This window comes from Lissotriton vulgaris, chromosome 12 (assembly GCF_964263255.1).
Source record: "Lissotriton vulgaris chromosome 12, aLisVul1.2, whole genome shotgun sequence".
NCBI classification, from domain to species: domain Eukaryota; kingdom Metazoa; phylum Chordata; class Amphibia; order Caudata; family Salamandridae; genus Lissotriton; species Lissotriton vulgaris.
The window spans coordinates 368,331,170-368,345,718 of record NC_141700.1 but is presented as its reverse complement, the minus strand read 5'-3'; positions in this window follow the sequence as shown (position 1 = coordinate 368,345,718).

The window sequence follows — 14,549 nt, the reverse complement described above, 5'->3', positions numbered from 1 at the left end:
ACACGGATTATGCATACCCTTTCTTCAGTGTATGAACCCTCAGACCTCAGTTTGGGCCTGAGCAAGGTCTCCCTTTGCATGCAGAATAATCTGCTCAAACTTAACGGTGATAAAACTGAAGACATGATTTCAAGCAAAGAGCCTAATCTCTGGGGGGCTCAGCATTGACCCACTGAACTGGGAACTCTTCCCACATCTGATAGTAGTGCTAAGAAACTGGGGTTCATTTTGGATGAGTCACTATCCACCAAACAACAAGTGGGCAAGGTGACGTCCACCTGCTTTGCAGTCTTGAAGTGGTTAAAATAGATACTATGGCTGATTCCCCTCCTAGCACAGAGATCAGTGATCCAATCCCTTTTGATTTCGAGACTGGATCACAGTAACGTCCTGTGTCTGGTAGCTGATAAAACCACCATCTATAGACTGCAACTTGTTCAGAATGCAGCTGCCAGGCTTCTCTACAGCCTACCCAATTTCACCACCATCCCTGGCATCCTTCAAGACCTACACTGGGTGACTATGTCAACTGTATCAAGGTCAAAGCACTGTGCTATATGTTCACGGTCAAATCGGGATCTGCTCCCAAATACCTGATGGATTTGGTCAATGTATACCTTCCTCCCATTCCCCGCTAGACAGATTTGGTTTGTGGCTCCCAAAATCCACCTTACCCACATGAAAGGCCGGTCTTTCTTTTATCTAGAGCAGACATTATGGAATTCCCTGCCTGCTTCTTTGAGAGACTCAACACCTCTTCTCACATTCTGCAAGGGTTTAAATATTTGGCTGTTCAAACTTGATCCTTTTTTCCATCATTCTCTGTTCCCTTCCATCGTTCTGCACCAGGAAACCCCATGAAGTAGCTGTGCGCACTATAAATTCTGAAAGAATAATAATAATAGTAATAATAATAATAATAATAAAAGCATCCTGCAGTGAAAGAAAGTACCACTCAAATGTGGGGTAGTTGGACAGGCCTTGCCAAACTGACAGTAAGAAAGAGGATGCCAGAAACTAATGTTGACTCTACTCTTCTGTGCAAACCCCGTTGGGTCTCATGGCGCTTGACCATAGAAGGATGTATGATTAACATCTCAGTGCAATGGGTCAGAAACAAGTCCACAACAGCATACTTGGTCAATCCCATTTTACAAATGCCACCAAATGATATCCACACAAAAGTGAAGAGTCTGTGGAGTGGTGTGGTTTGGTAGCCAAATGGCCATCAGCTACAAGGCATCAGACACCCATTTCCTGGAGTTTTAAAAAATTGGATTTCGCGGAAACAAAAAAACATGTATTGTGGGAATAACGGTCATACGGACAGGTACGTTCACCCTTCCTGGCATTGAAAGCACCTATTGTGCCTAGTCAATGAGGGGTCCAAGAAATATATGCCTCGCTGTTTCAATGACAGGAAGTCTGCACTTGGCATGGTTTCTGCAGCCCAATGTTACCCCTCTTGACATCCCTTCTTAAGGATACACTCCAGCACTTCACAACAAGGATACTCAATGCATCTGGCTTGAATACTGAGTGTTATGGTATAAGATACTCGAATTGATGTGAGAATAGAATCAAAGAAAGAAGGTAGTTTGAATAGGAGATGTCGACCTGCAATGTTATTTTTTAGGAGATGTCGACCTGCAATGTTATTCTTACAGTTTCTGAGGAGGAATGGTTAATAAATATTGTAATTAAATTTTTAAAATTCATTGTTTGCCACAGATTAAACTTGGAATAGAGCACCATCCTCCAGCCCAGGATTTTAACTACCTGTACTGTAAATATCTAATCATGCCCTTTTTAACTTAGACTCTTCTATTCCTCACAAGAAGCTCTTTAAACCTAAATTTTATTTTACAATTGCTTTTAAATTATGAAATCTCTTTTATGAGCTGTTCAAAGAAAATTTTATCAAACTGTACTTTTATGGTTTTGTAAACAATGAAAACCGAATTAAGTTAATTTTGATTTGATTGAGTAGACTCCACACGTTTTAATTATGAGAGAAACAGATTGACACTGCAAAGCAGGAATACTGTACTGAAATTGCAATACTTACATGGATTAAATTAACCATTTATTTTACACTCAGTTTATATAGTTAATATCCAGCGCTAATAAAACAGTCCAGAGATGAGGTCTTACTGCTCCGAATGGCTAAAAATATGTAGTAGAGCCGCCAAAACATCAGATTCATGAACATCTACAAAACTACAGTGGTTTGTCATTATTTGTTGAATTTTGTTTCTAAATCTGGGTACTGGCGGCTTTAGCTTTTTAAGATCTAGTATAGTAGGAAATACAGAGATATGGTGTTTTTTGGCATAGCCCCTATCTGGAATTTGCATCACGTATTTTCCATGGTTTGCTAGTGCTTCCATGGGCGGTTTATCAAAATCCTTGAATTTTGACGGATGGTTGCATTGTACCATTTACATTTTTATTAGCCTTTGGTGATTTGGGCATAAAGTCCATTTTTCTTGGTAGACTAGAGGCAGTGTGTGTCTTTGCTCACCGGACAACATTTTAGTTTTACATGTATTCATTATTTTGCTTAGGAAGTGCATGCATTTTTGGATGCTTTAGCCTGTCAAAGACACAGTGTTATTCAATAATTGCCTTTACATGTTCATTTGTTTATCCCTGCTGTCATGATACCATGTTTTTAGTTTTACAGCTTTTATTCCCCAATTACATTCGTGTGTGCACACAAACATACTTAACCCCTTCGTTGCTGATGACGAGCTCAGCTCGTCATCAGCTACGGCGCTCGTATGCTGACGAGCTGATCTCGTCATGTAACGCGGTATTTTGAAAATAGCCGCACACAGCGGGAAAAGCCGCCGCAGCGATGCGGTTAAGGAGGACTCTAAAATACTGGCCCTTTGTTAAAGTATCTATTAGAGAATATTTCGCTATTTAAGCCTCTTTCATTCACTGCTTACAACTCAATGCACAAGTTACTACTTGTGTAACGATATATCTGTAAGAGACATTAGTTAGTGATAGATTCCTTACCTTCGAATATCTCCAGGCATCAGACTGGATCCGGAAAGTTTTGCTTAGCAGTATCCCAGCGTGTCAGTAGGTGCGGTCCTGCAGCTCCGTGTCCGTCACTGGCGGGATGACGTCACAGAGATTACTTAGGCGTCACCCATGCGCGCGGACATCAGTTCTGTATACGACTTTCAGCGCCAGGAACACAAAGCCATGCAAGATACTGACCATTGGTGCATAAAACTAGGGCCCTGACAGGGATGACCTTAACCCTAGTAATCAGTCCGCAGAACAGGGAAGATGGGTGGGGTGGTAAGGAATCTATCACTAACTAATGACTCTTACATTATTGTTACACAAGTAGTAACTTGTGCATCTGAAAGAGACACGTTAGTGATAGATTCCTTACCTTAGAATAGATACCCCAGCAGTACCAATCCCAGAAGTGGGTCTGCGAACAGGATTACACCAGAAAGTCATGGATACAGAACGGCCAAAAAAGCGGTCTCTCCGAAACTTGACTGTGAAGGCAGTAGTGCATTGTAAACGTGTGCAGCGAGACCCACGTAGCTGCCTGTCAAACGTCCTGCAAGGGAAAGCCCCGTCCCAAGACAGTAGTGGCTGCAGTTGCACCGGTCGAATTGGCATGCAGCCCCACAGGAGGCTCCTTTTTGACCAAGGAGTAACAAGCTTTGATGCACAGAATGACCCACCGGGAGATGGTCAGTTTGTTCATGCCCCAACTTTTTTTGGCACCCACTTAGCCAACAAAGAGCTGATCATCCACCCGGAACTGTTGTGCGCGCGGCAGATAGAAGGTGAGCACACGCTTTGGGTCCAGACGGTGGAGCCTCTCCTCCTCCCTGGAAGGATGCAGAGGTGAAAAGAAGGTGGGCAAAGTGATGGTCTGCCCGATGTGGAAGGACGTAACAACCTTTGGCAAGAAAGAAGGACGGGTCCTTTGAACCACCTTGTCCAGATGAACCGAAAGGAAAGGAGGCTTGGAAGAAAGAGCCTGGAGCTCACTCACTCTTCTGGCAGAGGTGATAGGTACCAGGAAAGCCGTCTTTAAAGTGAGAAGACGTAAGGGACAGTTATGAAGGGGCTCAAAGGGAGAGTACATCAAATAAGTCAAGACAAGATTCAAGTCCCACTGAGCATTATGAAAGGCACGGGAGGAAACGTGTGTGTAATGCCCTTGAGTAAACGTTAACAACTGGGGACTTAAAAAGAGAAGGCTGATCAGGAAGCCGTAGAAAAGCAGAGATGGCAGAAAGATAACCTGTGAGAATGCCCAGAGCAGAGCTCTGCTGGGCCAAAGACAAAAGAAACAGAAGAACCTCAGAAAGAGGGGCAGAAAGGGGATCCACAGCCTTTGCTGTGCACCATGCCACAAATTTGTTGCATTGGCAAGCGTACACTGTTTTAGTGGGATGCCTGGCTGCCAGAATGACATTACAGACTTCGGGAGGAAGGTCGAAAGCGGTCAACTGTCGCCATTCAATCTCCACGCATGGAGGTGAAGGCTGGACAGGTTCAGGTTGAGGACTGTCCCCTGCAGCTGCGACAGAAGAGCCTCCTGAAGAGGCAGACGGCTTGGGGGATCGATGCTCATACTGAGTAGCTCGCGATACCATACTCTTCGAACCCAGTCCGGAGCCACCAGAATGATTTGGGCCTGGTTGCGCCTGATCTTCTTCAGCACTCTGGGCAGAAGTGGTATAGGCGGGAAGGCGTACAACAGACCGCAGCTCCACTGGTGACGAAAAGTGTCTCCGAGCGAGCGCTGCCTTGGAAATTCCAACGCGCAGAACTGACATGGCGCATGCTCTTCGGTGGTGAATAGTTCTACCCAAGGCTCTCCCCACTGCAGAAAGAGACCGTGCGCCACGTCTGAGTTCAGACGCCATTCATGATTCATCAAGCACCGGCGGCTGAGTTCGTCCGCCCTGGCGTTCTGAGAACCTGCCAGGTGTTGAACCGCCACGGTATTACCTTGACTTTCCATCCATGTCCAGAAGCGCAGAGCCTCTTGACAAAGGGTCCAGGACCCTGTTTGTTGCAATACCACATGGCGGTGGTGTTGTCCGTGAACACCTGCACTACACTTCCCTGGACAGAGGGAAGGAATGTCTGCAGTGCAAGTCAGATCGCCTGCAGCTCCAAAAGGTTGATATGGAGCCGGGACTCCGCCGTAGACCAGAGGCCTCTGATCTCCGCCTCTCCCAAGTGGCCTCCCCACCCCAGGAGGGATGCATATGTCCCCACTGTGTGCTCCGGTTGGGGAAGGGAGAGGGATCTGACATTGACCCAATGGCGATTCATGAGCCACCACTGCAATTGTCATGCAGTGCCCTCCGAGATCTGAACATGATCGGACATGTTGCCCTGATGTTGCGCCCGCTGGAACTTCAGGTCCCACTGAGGTTTTGTAATTCTCGAGTCTGACTCCATTTTGTTCTGTGCCACCATTTTTGTGTTGCCCTCACATGGAACTGTGAAGGTAGCCTGGCGAACAAAGTGGCCGGGCCTTCTTAGTTCATGTATACATTAACTAGGTTTCTTTTTGACTCTGAAATGAACTGTAAGAAGCTGACCTCTTCACCTGAAACTGACCTCGCAAAGCCAAGGAACTTCTTGTCCGAGGAGGAGTGTTGTTTGCGGACCCACATAGACTCACCTACTGCCGTGAGGGGAACGGCTCGTCGCAGCACCAGTGCCAGCACCATCGCAGCTGCCGCGAGAGCAGGGACTCCAACCCCTAGGTGCCCTGGCGGTTGAGGCGCGCGAGTGACGCCTTCAGAGCGCCCGGAGGCGCGTGAAAAGAGAGGAACGCCTCTCACCCCGCGAGTCGAGCGCGGGAGCTCCCGGGCGAAGCCCGGGCCAAGGGCGGGCCCATCTGAGCCCGTCAGAGACAGCAAGAGACTGGGCTGGGCCAACCCCCTTACATTTTACCATCCTTGCGTATAGTGGGCTGTTTGTTCTAGAAGGGATTCATCAAGGTTATTAATAATAGTTACCTGTTGTTCTCGGCACTAACATTATTACATTAGTACCATAGTATGGTATCCAACAGAACTAAATGTAGCAAAGCCAGTAATAAGGGTGGGGAGGGGGAATTATCGGTCATATTGATGCTTACATCACCATGGCCGCTTCTGCCTTAGATAAGGAGATTCGACGTCTGTCCCTAGAACCTGTGCTCCAAAAAAAAAAACTTCCTCACTTGGGAAGATAGAACTAGCGAAATCTCCTATTCAGGTTCAGACCCAGAACCAACCTATAACCCAGACCATTAGAGAGCACTCGATTACCTTAGACATAAGTGGGATAGACACTAGTCTGGCTTCCTTTATGGCCTATCCGAATGTTGACAAGGGGAGCAGAAAAAGTGTCGAATTAAATAACCCACCACCACTGATACAAAAATCTTTGGAAAGTATGCCGGTATCTGCGGTCAAGCGTAAACGTGGTGGAGCTCGACAAAAGGGAGGCCGTATAAAGAGGTCTAAAGTAACTTCATTGACTCACATGGTTAAGGCAAAGAAAGATAACATCAATACCTCAACCCAGGGGGAGTCACTTACTTGTATAGAAGACTGCTCTATCCCTGAAATTGTAGACTGTGCTCATAAAGATGGAGGGGATATAGCATTCTCATTAGATAAAATACAACATCTGGTTAAGTCCTTAATTTATCCCCTAGTGGAGCGTCTGAAAAGGATAGGTAGTCAATTAGATGCCCTTCATGAGGTTACCCAGGCAAATACAGCTGTGCTGAAGAAACTGGCAGATGACAACATCCTTCCTTGGTTAACGGTACTCCGCCCGTTCCTGCGAAAAAAAACCTAAAATTGCTCAAAAAACAGTCCCAAATGAGAAGTTGCCAAAAAAGAACAGCGTCCCTGAAAAGCAAGGCGAGATTTTGAGCATATGTAATACACCTCAGCAAGGGAGTAAAGTGTCCAAAGGTGCAGCAATTGTTAACGATAGTACTGTTAAAGGGCTTAAGAAAACAGATACCATGTTAGATCAGGTAAAAACGGTACCACTAAATGGCCGGAGGCATAAACATAGAGTTGAACTTCCCTGTGAATCCTATCCCTTTGTTATTGTACTGCCTAGGGTTCCAGAATGGCAAAATGACAGGGTGGAAACCTTCTATGAATTAAAAAAACAAGGTGATGTTTTGGTTAGCTAAAAATCGGCCCCTTAGACCAGTCCTGGATGGGAAAATTATCAATGTCAGGAGAACAAGTTGGGTAGGCCCTAATGCCAAGGATGTAGACAGAGATTGCATCATAGTGAACTTTAGAAACCCACATGTAGTCCAGTTCATTAGCAGTTTTCCGAATCAGAACACTGAGGGTGGGATCGTGTCTTTGGATCTAGGTCACTTTTATCCCCTGACTCCCGCTATGGCTGGGTATGGGAGCCTATTCAATCCATATCAGGGGAGAAACTGTCCTCAAAGAGAGCTTTGGGCTGGAGGTTATTCCCAACATTATCCTCAACGTATTCATGAAGCTGGACATTTTTTCAATGTCCCAACTACCAATTGTTTTGATGCATTGTCTAACTTAGGCTGGGTTGATTGACAAGTGGGCAATAAATTAACAGTAACGGGACATGAAATCCTCACTCCTAACTTTGTAACGAATGAACAGGCAATTATGTGCCCTGTTGTGAAGACTGAGGACTACGTACCGGATACCCGGGTAATAGACGATGAGGGCTCCTCCCAGACTAGCATAAATAGCCAATTAGATAAACCATGTAACTCCACTCAGAAACTCAACTCTAAAGCTCACGTCATGGAATATTGCGGGCCTAAGAAATAAGGTAGATAACCCAATCTGGAGAAATTCTCTAGGGGCATTTGATATCATAGGGCCACAAGAAACCTGGGATACTGGGAACACTCTTAGCATTGACGGTTACTCCTCATATTTTCTCCCAGCCACGGCTTCTGCTATGGGGAGGGCGAAGGGGGGGCTAGCCACTTTGACTGCGGCCTCCATCCCTGGGACTCATAAACAGATAGTAACAGGCTCCCCGTACTGCTTAGCAGTTCAAATTGCCCGCAAAGGGGAATGTAACATTTTGTAGTGTAGTTCCTAGTTTCCCACTAGGCCCTGCGCATTGGAATAACATAAACAGTAGTATCGACGTGGAACTGCGGATATTCCAGGCCTCCACTGACTATGCTAAACTTAATTGGGTTGTGTTACCAACTAGCTCAGAGGTCACTGGAAACTTTCTTCTCTGCATAGGAAGTGATCAGCTTCCTTGGCACAGACAAGAAGGGATTCAGCTTTCCAACAACTGTGCAACATGACAACTTTGCTCCTCAGATCAAGAGTCAATCTCTAGGGTCGTGTGAAACAATAGACATGTATTTCACTCAGTCAGTCTAGTGCAGTTTACTTTCACGAGATGTAGAGAATAGAGAGACGGGCGTTTGTCAATAAAGGGTTAACATTTATTGAACAGTCTTTCTTCTCGTACAAGAGAAATGTATTGCCACAATTGCAAGAATTGTTATTATAAAAAGTACGTACAGTAGGATAAGTATTGCGAAATAGAACTGTAAAAGCATTGATATGGTTTCTTAGCCATACAATGGTTTAAAAGTAATAAAACATATATACAGTCATATATACATTAGGCTAACATACTCAACTGGTGCTTCTAACTAAGCCTACCCCAGTGTGCCTGACCTAAGCCTAACACGTGGAAGGGGAGCAAGTAAGTAGCTTTAAGTTAAGTTGGTTTTGCCAAGGTTTGTTTCAAGAATTCTCGTCTAAGGGTTTAGTCAACACCATACCTCTGAATAGAATGATGGAGGATTGGTATCTCCTTCAGGGGTCTCTCTTGATATCCCAGTCACCCGCGAGGGTAGACCGGAAACGCCGGAGCTGGATTTCTCTGCACGAGAAAGGCAGCAGCTTCTCTTCAGCGCGTCGAGGAAGGAGGGGGGACAGCGTCCGCGGGCAGCTGGAATCTGCTGGATGTCTTCGCAGAGGACGGCTGTTCAGCTCCTAAGCGTACTGCACCATAGTTTGCGCTTTAGCAGCGATAATGGTATCAGCAGCTTCACCACCACAGGGACAGCAGGCTGCAGCGACAGAGTGCTAGATTTACCAACACGGGGTCTTGCAGGCAGCTGGCATCAGCAACAGTAGCTCGCATTGCTTAAGGCAACGTTGGTAATATTTATACCTGACAGGTGCCGGGTTTGACGCAAGTTTGCTGGACATAAGACGTCAATTAAAGATGTCACTAGGAAGTGATAGTTATCAGTTGCTCATTAGAGTTCCATTACTAATCAAAACACAGCAAGCGGGGATTTCCAGGTTTGCTGAGTTTTTATCTTGTTGAAGAACTCGGAGTGTTAATCTAGGAATATCAGATAGTGACTACTGCTCTGTCATTGCACTAATTGGTCGCAAAGGAAGTGGCAGAGAGAACTATGCTGGAATGTGGCTCTGTTCGTGTGAGGCCAGAGATGACTTTTCAGAAAATCGCACTTGAACGGTTATGCCAATATAGGGAATAAATGGATTTATAGCCGAATAGGGGCATAAGGTCACAGTATTGAATTGAATTGAAAAATAATTTGTAATGCGCAGAACAATAACCCGAAGGTATCAAGGCGCCTAGCAAAAGGTCAGGAAGGACCAAGAGGGGAGACAAAGATCTTAGACATAAGCTTGCTTGAAGAAAAAGGTCTTTAAGGCAGTGCGGAAAATCTGTAGGGATGGAAGGGATCTCAGATCCAAAGGAAGTTCATTCCACCACTTAGGAGCCAGAGTGGAAAAGGCTCTGCCGCCCCACCTGGCTTTCCGTACACGGGGAGTTGCAAGAAGCAGCTTCCCGGAGGAACGCAGGTTTCTACGGGGAACATAGTGGGAGATAATGGATCCAATTCCAGTGTCGCTCTTTTTAGCAATGGCTCTGTAGGTCATACACAGGACCTTAAACCGAATACGCAGTTCCACCGGCAGCCAGTGCAGAGTTTTTCTGGCTGCCGTGGCTGAAGAGCGTCTGGGGATATCCAGAACAAATCTGGCTACGGCATTTTGGACCACCTGCAAGCGCTGCAGCTGTCCTTTATTGAGTCCTGCATACAGCGCATTGCAATAGTCCAAGCGCGAGCCGATGAGAGCGACAGCTATTTGTTTTCTTGCCTGGAGGGAAAGAAATTTCCTAACCCTACGGAGAGTATGAATCAAGCCCCAGCAAGTGGAGACAGTTCTGCTCACCTGGTTGCCTAGGTCAAGGGCAGGATCTATTATCACCCCGAGATTTTTAGCAGAGGAGGTGGGGGAGGGACAGGTACCCAGGGAGTCAGGCCACCAGTTGGCTGACCAGATGTTTTCTTTTCCCCCAAACACCATCACCTCAGTTTTCTCCCCATTCAGTTTCAGAGAATTCAGAACCATCCACCTGCCGACCGCCTCCATACAAGATCTAAATTTGGAGGCGATTGGTTCATCTGAATGGGGTAGAGAAACGAGGATTTGAGTGTCGTCTGCATACGAGACTACCTCCATCCCGAAAGATCTTATAAGTTTGGCCAGTGGGGTAACATAGATATTAAAAAGGGTCGGGCTGAGGGCCGACCCTTGAGGAACCCCACATAGCACCGGACGGGATGGAGATAGAAACTCCCCAAGTTTGACTCTTTGTTCCCTCCCTGTAAGAAAGGAGGTCAAGAGATCAAGAGCTGCATTCTTCACCCCCACCTCCCTCAGCCGAGATGTAAGTACCGAGGGGGAGAGGGTGTCGAAAGCCGCCGTTAGATCTAGCAGGACCAGGAGAGATGTCTGGCCCTCATCTACTGATGTACGGATCTTGTTAAGTACGATGGTGAGGGCTGACTCAGTACTAAATTCCTTCCTGAATCCATGCTGAGAGGAGTCTAGACATCCAGAACTTTCGACAAAGGCGGCGAGATGTTTGTTGAGATGAGTCTCAAGCATCTTGGCAGGAGCGGGGAGCAGGGAGATAGGCCGGAAGTTTTTTAAAACCCCCGGATCCAGGGAAGCCTTTTTCAGCAGGGGTTTCACTACCGCCTTCTTCCACTCTGCAGGGAAGATACCATCTCTAATGGCAAGATTCATTATCTCCACCAAAGGAGGTAGGAGGGTCTCCCTACATTGTTTAATGACCTTCAGCGGACAAGGATCCAAAGGAGATCCGGACTTAGTCTTGGCTAACAAGAGCTCAAGATCTTGTACGGTCAGCGAGGGAAAGGTGTCCAGAGTGCAAGGAGTGGAGATTTCGGTGATGGTTAGACTCATCTCCACACCAGGTGTAGGTGCACTGAGGGCAGCTCTTTGTTCCTCAAGGGCTAAGTAAATGTCCTGGATCTTGGAGTGAAAAAAGGAGGCGATCTTCTCGCAGAGATCCTGTGAGGGGATAACGGGGTCAGGGACTTGCAGTCTAATCAGGGAGTCAACAGTTTTAAAAAGTTCCTTCGGGGAAGAAAGCGAGGAGGTCACTGTCACGAAGTATTGTTGTTTAGCCTGCAAGATTTCTGCCTTGTATTTTTTAACCAGAAGTCGATGCGCTTCCCTGTTTTTAAAATCCCAACTGGCATGCCATAGTCTCTCCATTCTCCTCACTTCTTGCCTAAGAAGCCTAAGGGAGTTAGAAAACCAGGGTGCAGAGGGTCTCTTTCTAGCGCGGCGTCGGGATTGTTCTGGGGCCAGTTGATTCAAGGCCTCAGTCGTGACCTGGTCAAAATGGGCGACTGCAGTCTGAACGCTGCACGGGCCAGAGATGGCAAGGTTTGCAGCCCAGGGCACGAAGGAATTGCTGTTGATATTCCTAAAATTCCTCGTCGTCTCTATAGTGTGGTTTGCTGGTATAGGGGACTTTACCCTAAGATGATTCAAGAGAAAAGGGACCGCCAGATGGTCAGACCAAGAAAGGTGGATCGGATCCTTGGTAGTCAGACGAGGATCATTGGAGAAGATGCCATCTAGGGTGTGTCCAGCACGGTGAGTAGCTCCCATGACACGTTGCATAAGCCCACAAGATTGTAAGGCCTCAGTAAGACAGGAAGTGTCAGAGAGGTCGTGTCGTTCTAGGTGGTAGTTGAAGTCACCCATGATGGAAAAATTATCTAGACCAAAGTAGGGTTCAAGAGATTGGAGAAGGTGGTGTGTGAAATGAGTTCTCGAGCCAGGGGGACGGTAGATGAGAATGCCGTTAAAGAAGGGGCGTTGTTCTTCCTTTATTGAGAAGTGAAGAGCTTGAAAACTATCAGGGAAATCAGTAAGGGGTACAGTGTGGCATTGAAGGTGATCCTTATAGAGGATCGCTATCCCCCCTCCCACTCGTCTCTGCCTATCGAGTCTGGCCAGGCAGTAACCTTCCGGAACGGCCTCTGTTAGATCGGGGTCAGAGGAGTCCTTGGCCCAAGTTTCTGTCACAAACACCACAGTAGGCGTTCTATCCAATACCATCTCCCTAAACATAACCCTGTTCTTAATCAGCGAGCGGGCATTAATTAAGATGCCCTCTACTTCTACTAGATTGGAAGTGGGAGAAGTAGAGGGTTCAGAGGTAGGGTGGATGGAAACGGGATTGGAAGATCTTGGAGAAAGGTAGCAGCCGCAACGGGGGGAAAACAAGAAAGCGTCCGGATCGTAGGTATGATGACAGCGTTTGTTCCTAGGTTTAAGGGCCAACATGTCACGCAGAGAATAGCTACAGGCGGGGGGTGACATTTTGTCCGAGTCCAGTGTCCCGCCGTCCAGCGCGTCCTTAGCGCGGACGGGCGCAGACGGGCTGGACTCTGGCGTGACTCCGGCGGGCATCCGGCGCATCCGCTGCCGCGTCCGCTGCGCGGAGCCGCTGAGTACTCTTTTATAGAAGCTAGAGCGCGAGGGCGCGCCTACACTAAAGATGGCCGCCGAACAGCCCTCGCCTCCCCGGGACCAGCTCTCAGCGTCAATACTCAGCTGAGAGCGGCCCAGGAGGTAGAGGAGGTATGAGACACAGATGCAAGTAAAAGTCCGCTTTTAAAAAAGCGAGAACGAGTAAAATACACGCGTCACTCGGGACGCGCTAAAAGTACACAAAAACCCTCTATAAATGAATGTTAAATCGTAATGATAAAGAATAGCAGAGAGGAACCTCCGGCTTCCGCCTCAGAGGGTGAAAAGCTATGATCAGGAACCTAGATAAACACGCAACACCCACTCCACGGGTTAATGTCCATCAAAATTACTAAAACTAAAGCAATTAGATGCATGTGTAACATTGCCCACCCCAAAATACATAAATGCAATCGAAATAGGCGTACTTAATACATGAATTTAGGTACTGTACGATTTTTTAAAGCATAGTAATCATTCAAAAAATTATTGCATATAAAATCAATGAACGATTATGCAAAAGGAATTACACATGAAGTATCTCTGACAGAAGAAGGGCGAGACAAATCATTACATAAAAATGCATAGTAATAACATGTGTGCTAGAGGCTGGTGTAATGTTGTTATGTCTCTAGATGTGTTTAGAAATAGAAGTGCGAAGCTTCTGTTCTCTAAGAATAGTTTTTACGTTAAGCAAAGAATTGTTCGTGCCAAAAAAGGTCAATATTAGAAAAATTGTCCAATTCAAAGAAAATAGATTTCCAAAGCTCTTGGCAGTTTTTGTTGATCAAAACTGAAGGCCGAATTCAGAGTTCATGGGAACGCCGTGTGTCGGAAAGCTTCTACAAGTTATTGTTTCTGTACGGGTGAGAACATCGTATCAGACAGGCTCACAAAGAATTGGTCTACAAATTCAGGTGATAGTTCAACCAAATTAGATAGCGCTGTAACTTGGCAGGTGTGAGAATGATTGCTGTCATCATAGTCGGGACTAGCAATGCTCACAGAACGTTGTACCTGGATGATGTTGCTTTTGTCACTCGCTCCACTGTTACCACTTGGCTGTAGTACAGGAGTCTCCACGAATGCCGTCATCAGGATTGGTAGCCGCTGGGGACAACACAATGCGTGAGCCGTTATTGGACTGAGCAAAGTATCGACGTCCATTGGTACTGCTGATGGAAGTGAAAGACAGATGTCCAACATGCATTCATCGCCGCAAAGCATACACCGTAGCACAGGTAAAATGCAATTTTGCCATATCGGTCTGAATGAAAGGAACCAGGTCATGTTTAGATCTCTCAGCCTGGCCAATCCAAGGACGTTAGTTATCCTGTCCCGGTAGCGCATTGCTAGGATTGTCTCTTCCATTCCCATGGGAGCTATGTCTGAGCCGAGGCTTGCCATAACGTAGCAGGAGGGTCAAAAATAGAATCCCTGCGACGAGTCCCAAAAATAATGGTATGCCGCCAAAAATGGAGTGCACAAAATTAGGAAAGATTCCCAAAATTGCCTGGAAGGGTGTTAGCAGTCCCGTAAAGACTGTCTTAAATATGCCTGGGATGCTTGTTGCACTAGACATGTTAAGGAGTTGGCTGAACATTTCTACGAAATGCACGGGGCAATTTGTTGATAAAAGGTCATGAACTTCAG